Raw genomic sequence first — 9697 nt, 5'->3', positions numbered from 1 at the left:
ATTAATCATCAAAAGAACACAGTGGCTGGGGAAAGAACAGCAGCAAGGGAATTTCAATTTCTGCTTTTGAGGAGTACTCTGCATTTTAGCTGATACAGAATAAACTATATGGGGCTGTTGTAAGCAGTGAAACTTAGGGAAATTTAACCTTGCAATTCCTTAAGGGGAGGATTAAAGTTGATGAATTCTTGCCCTCCCTGAGTGTGAAGGCACAGGAAAAATCCCAGATCAACTCCAAGCGCCAACACTTCAACACCTGCACAGTTGCACTTCGGTGCCAAGGATAATCCTGGAGTCTGAGAGAGACAGAATGAGAATATCCCTAAAATTATATTCCCTCATACAGATCCAGAGCAGAAGAACTTGTCCATGGGCTCAACAATGTGATTTATAGGACAGAAAGGGGGGACAATATCAGGCCAACCTGGCTAGGGATGGGGAATAACTCTTCAGAATTATTTAATCAGAATTTCCTTCCCAGTCCCTTAAATTTCTCCATGTGGCAGACATGAGTCCAAACATTCCCACTGGGATTTCAGCACCATTATTTCAGAATAAATCCTTGCTCAGGATGGCTCTAGATCAGACTCTGGACAGGAATATCCAGACCCCTCAGAAATCAAGGCAATATTTATTTATTAATAAATATCTGTGCTGAAGAAGGCTCTTCTCATCGGTGCTGAAAAAACCCCAGTGAAGCCATTTTCTGATGAATGAATGGTTTTGTACAGCAACACAGAAACAGAAGTGAGAAAATACAAGCACCCAGAGCAAAACTGAAATTTAAACAGCTTCTAAAACCAACTAGAAATGAACCAGTAACCAGCCAAGAGAGACTAAAGGAGGTAGAGCACAATATAATCCCCAAAACATTGCAATAATCAATTCCTTCAGCAGCAAAGGCCTGAGCTAAGCACTCTGCTTTGTTAGCATTTATTCAGGCCATTATTTTGAGATATTGTGTCAGCAGAGGAAAAGCAAGCTGGGGTCTGTTATTTATCCACAAATACTTGCTCTGTGCAAATGCATATTTGTAAGTTGTTAGGTTGGGTTTTTTTCCAAATAAATACCGTGGTAGAGGCAGCTGCAGAACCAAAAAAAAAAAAAAACAAAACAAAACAAAACAAAAAAAAAACCCAGTAAAATAATCAGTCTCACACAAGAAATGGATGGAAGGGAAACAAAAACTGTATTACAACTCCTGCCCTTGCCAAGCCTTTCCAAGCATTCACAAATGAAAAGTTTTTTGGAATTAGGAATTCCTGCTCAATTGCCACCCCTTAGAATAACTTCACACTCTCACTACTGAACTTTAGACCACAAGAAGATTTTCTCAGTATTTTCTGCCAGCAGTGTGCACTGCCTCAGCTGCCTGCTTTTCCAAGATAGTCCCTGAAAATTCCACATTTTTGGAAGTGAACACAGGAACACAGAAATATTTAGGGGAGCCATGGATTTATTTACAGCCACACAGAGGCACAGGGAGAAACCACACGCACACCACACACCAGGATTTAGGCAGTGCCTGGGAAATCTTTGCATTTTCCATTTTATTTCACACAGCAAGGAATTCTGCTTGCAACAAAACTTAGAAAACATCAAGCAGCTTCTCTTTCCCTCCTCATTGTCCAGCATTCCAGCTGAAAATTAATCCAAGTGAAAGCAGTAAAAAATCAGAGTAAAGCAGCTCCTAAAGCAAGTGCCATCAGATGAGCACCAGTGGGTTTTTGGCACAGATTTCTGTGTTTGTCACAGGTTTGCTGCAAGGGCAGCGGGGACTGAGCCTTGCCAGGGAAATGGCTCATCCAGAGATGTCACCTCAGCTGGGGACGAAGGACAAACAGCCCTCCTTCCCTCCCTGCTGCAGGTGAACACCTGCAAGGTCAATAAAGCAGCAGAAAGGCTCCTCAGGGGAACTTTCATCACTTGGTTGTTCTGTGCCTGCTGAGTTGGCTCCCACTGGTTTTTTGATGGCTTTTTTTTGGTGGGGTTCAACAATTTAGAGTTTCTGAGGCGTTCAAACGCTGTCACATTTTGATTTTTTAAGTGTGTTTTCCACCCTCACTCAGAAATCAAGCAAAAACTACCTGTGACTGAGCTTTTTATTTGTTGTTTTTAAAGGATTATGAAGCAATTCCAGCTAACACCGAGCATTTCAATGAAGTATGAATTTTGACACCTCTCCCTGCTTCTCCAACCCCATCCTTCCCCCTCACCCTTTGCAGGAGCAATGGCAAAGCCCTGCTAATGGCTCTGCTTTTGTCATAACCTTCAATTTAACAACCACCACCACAAGAAAAAACATTTGGGAGAAGAGCTTAATGCTTTAATTGGAGCTCATTTGAAAGAGTTCATTAGACAGGCAGCACTTTTTGCCTGATTTTCCAGCCTACCCGACCTGCCATGGGCTGGGATCAAGCAGGGACATTAATTAACAGGTCCTGGGTCACCTCGGCTTTGCAGACACATGAAGGAGCTGCTGCTGGCTCACAGGGGAGAGTTAAAATGCTTTTTGTTCCCTTCTTTCACCTCTGGCGAGGCAGTTCAGGGATGGATTACATAGGCCAACACCTCCAGCAAAGAGACTGGGGGAAGAGCTTGGGGAAAAGGCTCTGAAAATGGAAGGATTTTAGTTTTCTGTTCCATAGGGGCATTCCAGTGCAGCAGGAAGGGAGCACTCGAGAGTTATCTGCTTTATGTTGTGTGAGAAAAAAGGTTCACTCTTTAAAATTTTTTAAAGTTTCATAAGGGATAAAAGGGACAGTACCCAGTTCTGTTAGATTTAAACAATTTACTTCTATACTTTTTCCTTACATTGGGTGGGAACCCAGGACATCCCTCTGGCTGCCCTGGCTGTCTCGAGACCCTGGCAGGGGACTCAGAGACCTTGGCATGAAGTCAAAACCACCTGTGGCTTTGAGTTTAACCTGTGGAAAAAACTGCCAACTTTGTGTGAAGATTTACAGGTCACAAGAGTTTGAGTTAATGCTACAGAAGGTGAAAAAGTAGAATTTTGGGTTTTTTTAGGATGGTGTTGAGGAGGCAGGATGGAGAAATTTGGTTGTGTTTTGTCCTTCTTCTCCTTCTTCTTGTCCTCCATCTTTCTCTGTGATGGTGACTTTTTATTGGTTTAGAGTGGAGACACAACTGTCTAACATAGGTGATGGGTATTGGGAATTAATCATAAATCATAACTCATAAAAAAAGTACACGTAGTTCATAGTATAAAATGTGAACACCACCCTGAGGGCAGACAGAATGCCATTGTCAAACTGCTGGACAGAGCTCAGCAGGTCAGAGAAAGAATGTTCTAGAGAAGGGAAAATAAACAACCTTGAGAGCTCAATCCTCTGCATTTCAGACTCCTTCTTTGGCTGCATGGGCTGGGAAAAGGACTTTTACACTCGGGGTCCCAACAGGCTGACCCCAAGAGGCCCCTTCTGAAGGTGTGCCACAGCCTGAAGCTGCAATCACTGATTATAAATGCTGCCACTTTTCAGGGCAGCTTTGTCTGTAATGTGAGGTCCTTATGGAAACCCCACACCAGGCTACAAATCCAGAAAAAATTAAAGGAAATGCTAGTATTCCAAAGCCCCGAGTCTCCCATCTCTCAGTCACATTTCCCTCAGGTGTTTTTGTGCTCCTTTGGATGATGTTTCAATTTTCAGTAGGGAAAAAACACAAACCCATTCAACTTTACATTAAAAACTACATTCAGACCCAGCATAAACCAGCAGCCAGATCCCAAATGAGCTGGACTCTGAAGGGATCAGCTGACATTCAACATCTCTACTAAAATCAAGAGTATAAAAGGATATTAGGCAAACAAACCATGCAGGAAACAGCACTTTTGGAGCTGAGACAGAAAGGTTCAGCCTTGCCATAACCACTCAGTGTCAGAGGAGTCACAGGTGAAGCCAATTATCCCAAAAATGGTAGCAGGGGATCTCATCCCTTATAAAAACAAGTAAGGAAATAATTTCTCACAATGGAAACAGATTTTCTTGGGGGAAACCAGAGGGACTGTTAAGAGTTGCAGCTGTACAGTTCTGGCTGTGCAGCAGAGAAGAATCAGGTGTTCAGGCACAATCTTGAAACTGTTAATTACCCAGTTCTCTGAGCTGTAGAAAATTATCACTGTTGAAAAAAAGAAAACAAACCAAAACCCCCCCAACTGCTATTCCTGCCACTGGACAAAAATTAGGGCACATTGAGGGAGAGCACATGAGCTTCAGTGTTTAATTCATAAATCCATGGTAAAATTAGCATTTTACCTCTTACATTTCAACTCCAAAGCTTTTGTTCTGCAGGAATATCCACTCCTCCATCCCCTGGGAAGGCTCCAAGCCCATGGACTTAAAGGAAAATTAAGAGTCGCCTTCTCCAAAGCTTTGGCAGCACCATCAGAGCTCAACTGCTGCTTCATCATTTTTAATGCCTGGAATTGGGAGCAAAATGAAGATTCCACAGAATCTACATTTTATAGATCATCCTAAAGCCACGGTGGAATTATTTGGAATATTTTTAAGGGTATTCCAAATTTTTACATTGGTGGTGCATGGTGTTTTCGTTCAAGAGGAATCATTGTCCAGCAAGGAGCTCAGATAGAAACTTAACCCTTTCCAACCTGAACTTTAATGCCACCACAAAGCTGTTTGGCTACTCTGAGCAGATGAAGAAATTAAAAAAAAAAAAAAAAATCCACTCTGAACTATTCATATGAAAGCAGAAACAAACCAATATTGTGACACATTTTTTTAAATGCAAAACAACGGGTGAGGTTTAGCCAATAACCTGCTGAGTTATTTCTCTTTTTTCTCATTGCAGTGATAGGAAACTGGGGGCTGTGTCCAAGGGAAGTTTGACATCACTGAAAAAAGATGGGAAGGGGGAGTAAGTTCACATCTGAGCAATGTTGAGGTCCCCCCTGTGTTCCATCCCCACCCTCCCTGCTGTCACTTCCCTCAAGAGTGTTCTCAACACCCTCATTTTTCAAGCTCACAATGAAAAGTGAGACAGCAGAAATTTAATCTCTTCACTCTTACGATGGCATAGCCCCACATTAATTTCCTGTTTAATCAATTATAGTACTCCTCACAAAAGCAAATATTGTCCCAGGGAAATGCATAAAGCCAGAAAGATGTCCCCAGACAGTTTGAGCCATACATTTGGCATGTTCAGTTCTTCAATAACTGCTTGGGAAGAATGGAAGTCATGCTTCAATCTTAATTGGAAAAGAGAAACAAAATGCATATTGTGTGGAGATTTAATAGCAGTTGTGAGGCATCACAGACATCATGCATTTACAGGGTGTTATTCAAGCTGAAAATGACTTCTTATTTCAGGGCAAATACAAGTTCAGAGAGATCCTGAAAATCTCCACTCACATCCTCACTCTGATTTTTAAGCACAGATCCTTCCTGTTGAATTTTCAGAGCTAAGACTAAACCCTCACCTAACCACAGCACTCAGGAGTTAAGGTAGGACCAATTTCAGACTTTTACCAGCTGGAAATAATTCTGAGCACGGGAGGGGCATTACTGGACACCTCACAAGAAGCATCTGCAGAACGTTGTTTGAAGTGATAAATTGGGATGTGCTGCCTCATGAATAATGCAACTCCATCACAAAATGAAATAAATCCATGTCCTTGGGCATTCCAGCAAACACTTTTGTGCCTTAAAGAGGGAGAAAGGGAAGAGATATATGAAGAGAAGATTCAGAATTGTCATTCAGCTGCCACCAGTGGCTTTTTAGCCAACTCCTCAGCTGGGCTGATGAAGATCCCCAAAAATTCACTGCAGTAACGACTGACAGCAATTGTATGACTCATTTTGGAGCCATTCAGCTAAACTCTCCATCTCAGGAGTTTTACCAGCTTTTAAACTGCATTCTCACATATTTCCAGGGTAGTTAATGACATCAGGGAAGATAACAGCTGCATATATGAAGGTTATAGAACATAGCTTGTGTTTCAGGCATCTGAATTCTACCAGAGGAGATGTAGCTGTGATTAGTATAAATAACAGCTCTAAACTGCTTTACCAGGACTAGTAAAAACATTCTCCAGACCTTTATTCACTGTTATTTCTAAGTGGAAATCCTCTGTAAAGTGTGCATTCCACATGCTCTCAAACAGGGAGATGGTTCAATAAATGCTTCCATACTCAGAGAATTTTGTCAAAGTGCTTTAGGTACCTGAAACACTTCTGAAATTTCAGCATGAAGAACATTTAGAGCACGTCCTGAAGCCATTTTCAGAAGGCAGGCAGAATGTGAATTACCTGCTTTCTTCTGAGCTAAAATCCCTCAAGAGGAGCCGGGGGCCGTAGGAGGTAAAACACAATGGCTGTGCAATTAGAGAGGTTTCTAATGAAAAGTTCCTCGCTGTGGTTATTCCCGGCTTTGATCATTCCTTTTTTTGCATACACAGGAAACAGGATCCATTTAAAGCATCACACCCATCATGTTCATTATCCACCACCAGGAAAAGCTGCAGTCCTTTGAGGGATGCCTGCAATGCTTCCTCCCATTTCCCCCCACAGAGCACTTCTGCATTTCATTTTTATTTATGATACTTAATATTCAGCCCAGATGATAATTTCAGGAACTCTCCCCCAATTAATAACATGGAGATTTATGCAGTTCTCTCGTTTGCATACTTAATTTCCCCCACAGTTTGTCTGCTTTACTATAATTCCTCTGATGTTTACTTTGTCTTGATAATGTTGCAAGGTTAAAAAGGAACTATCACTTGAACATTCATTATTAATTTCTCCTAAGTATCTCCAATTAATTTCCTGAATAGATTGGTGCTTTATGACATTTGTTATTGATTGTTTGGAAGCAAACTTCCAATTACCAACGGAATTTTCCTAGGTGAAAACTTGGAATATTCTTCTGCTAAGCACAGCAGGCTTAAAGAGACAGAAGCTCTTTTAGAGTCACAGCTGTAGCACAAATGATGAAACAGCCCCAAAATCCTCAGTTTTTTTAGCTGCATTTCAATTGACAGGCACAAATATAAATCAAGACAGATTCCTTTTGGAAAAGACAAACAAATTCTACAGGTGTAGATTCATCAACACAGTGGGATCTGAATTACAGCAATCCTGTGGCAGAAACACAAACTCACCACAAAAAAAAAAAAAAAATCAGGTAAACAAAAGACAGACACAAAACCTAAAGAACCAAAGTTTCTTGTCCAACAGCCAAAGTCAAGGGAGAAAAGACCCAAAAATATTGTCCAAAAATTGAAGATTCTTAATTCCAGCACCAGTCTCTTCCTTCTCTTCCTCACAAGAGCAATACCCGAGTGCTGGCAGGCAAAGGAAGGCCACTGTGGATTATTTGTGGTTTTTTAATAACCTTCCTATTTGACTGCTTGGTAAAGAATTAAGCTCCAAGCTCCAAAAGCAGAAAAATCTACATCAAAGGCATAAACACACCCAGCTCCTGCTCAGTTCACATCTAGGGCAAGACAAGCTCAAATCAGGTGTTTTTTAAAGTCCCAGAGGAAAAACAATTCTGAAATAACTTCCATTAAATCCTGCCCCTCAGATGAAGTCTGAGCATCTCTGTCCACTCCGTTTTTCTCATGGAAAATGAGAAATTGAGATGGGAAATAAGGATCCCAAAACCCTTCAGAGCTCTTAATCCAGGCAACACAAAACATCTTTGTAAAAATACCATTATTTGGGTTTGTGTCTCTCTCCTCTGCTTCATCAATACATTCTTGTTAGAAAACAAGGAATGAAATGAAATAAAGTTGTTGTTTTCAGCCAAGAGCTAAAAGCTTCAAGGTTCTCCTCAGCCCCCTTTGCTTTCCTGCCCCTTCTGCTGCTCAAACCACGTCAGGCAACATTTGGCTCCTGAAATCATCATTTACCCAGGGAGCTCTGTGATTGGCACCACCAGGAAAGAAAGGAAATGCAAATGAAAAAAGGAGATGCAAGTGTGAGAACCTGCTCAATCCAACTGAAAAATAACTCATTTAGCAGAAATTGTTGGGAGAAATAAATGCTGTCAGAGGCAGGAGTCAAACAGTAAATAAGCTTCACCCAATTTCAATGTGGAGCTGCTTAGAAACATTCCTCACTGTAATGTGCAGTTTAAGCACTTAGGAAAATTGCCAGGAGGTGTCAAAACAGCCAAAAGGAGTCTGAAAATAAAACTGCATGTAAATAAATCCCCCTCAGCCCTGCCACACATCTCAGGTTCACTAGCTACCACAAAGCTGTGCTATAGTCAGGGCAAAGATGTTTTCCAGCCATATGTGGCCAGAGGATGGTGATTTTTCCTTTTCCATGCATGAACTGCCTTCTTCTGCACCCCATAACCCCAAATTCCAGCCTCAGTTTTGTGATATTTGGCATCTTGGTACTTTTGCACTTAATTATCCTTCAGAATATCAGAGAGGATAAAGACAGGTGTGTTTTGGGATTTTTTAATTGTTATTTGTCTGAATATAAACACACATACCCCCTCAAATATTCTTATTTCTCATCATTTCATTGGAAAAGATGAACATTACAGACAACATCAAAACTTCACAGGGAAAGTCTCAACCAGAGAACTGAACTAAAGTCTGTTGGTTTCCCACTCCTCCTTCCCAGTTATTCCCTCCTTTCCCTTTCCTTACTCCCCAGAGCAGGTGCACACACCCACCCTGGTTATTTCCCTTCAATATCCAGCACTAATTGATATTGTAATATTAATTAAATGCAATATTAATAGATTTCACAACCAGCCTTCTCTCTAAAGCACTGTTTCCATTGCAGGTGGGGTTGAAAAGGCAGCACTATCAACACTGAGCTGCTAAATTGCATTTTCATGCCCCAGCACTGCCTGAGATCTCCTGAGCTCAGCCTCACCCTGCATCCCTGCCTGGAGTGTGGGACTTTAAAAGCTCCTTTTCCTCCAGAAAGTTCTGCTGGCTAGAGAGGACAATAATCTACATTTCAATAATCCAGAAAGTTCTGCTGGCCAGAGAGGACAATAATCTACATTTCAATCATCTGCAGCCCCTGTTGCCTTCCCTGCTCTCTGCTCTGGAAGTTGCAGCTCTTGCACTCAGTAAAACACATTTTTCCCTGCCTATAACCCAACACTGACACAAAAAACACTTTCACAACTGTCACCATAAACATACACCAGACATAGCTCAAAAGTTGTGTTTCCTACAGGTCTGACAGCCCTGCTGTGGGGATGTATCCAGGACATCCCTCTGGCTGCCCTGGCTGTCTCCAGACCCTTGCAGGGGGCTCGAAGACCTTGGCAAGAAGTCAAAAACACCTTCTATTTTAACCCATGGAAAAAAACGCCCATTTCATATGAGGAAATTAATACAGCATAACTTTCTAACGTAACTCATAGAATATTCATGGTAATATTTGCAAAAAGCCAATCGTAAAATATGCCTTTTTCACCAAACTATCACATCCACAGGGAGCCTGCTCTGGAAAGAAGACGGCAGAGCTCAGCACAGCTCTCCTGAACTGATGGAGCCTCTTCCATCCCTCATCCCAGGGCAGAGCTCCCCATGCCCCGGCCACAGCAGCAGAATTTTCATCAACGGAGCAAAATTTTCATCAATTTTCATCAAACAGCAGCAGAGGCAGTGACTCTGCTCCCAGAGAGCAGCCACAGAGGAGCCTCTGCTTTAGAATTCCCTGTTCCCTCCTGCCAAAATACTTCC

The sequence above is a fragment of the Taeniopygia guttata genome, chromosome 24 (genome assembly GCF_048771995.1).
Source record: "Taeniopygia guttata chromosome 24, bTaeGut7.mat, whole genome shotgun sequence".
NCBI classification, from domain to species: domain Eukaryota; kingdom Metazoa; phylum Chordata; class Aves; order Passeriformes; family Estrildidae; genus Taeniopygia; species Taeniopygia guttata.
The sequence above is the reverse complement of the archived record's forward strand: the minus strand, read 5'-3'. Positions refer to the sequence as shown.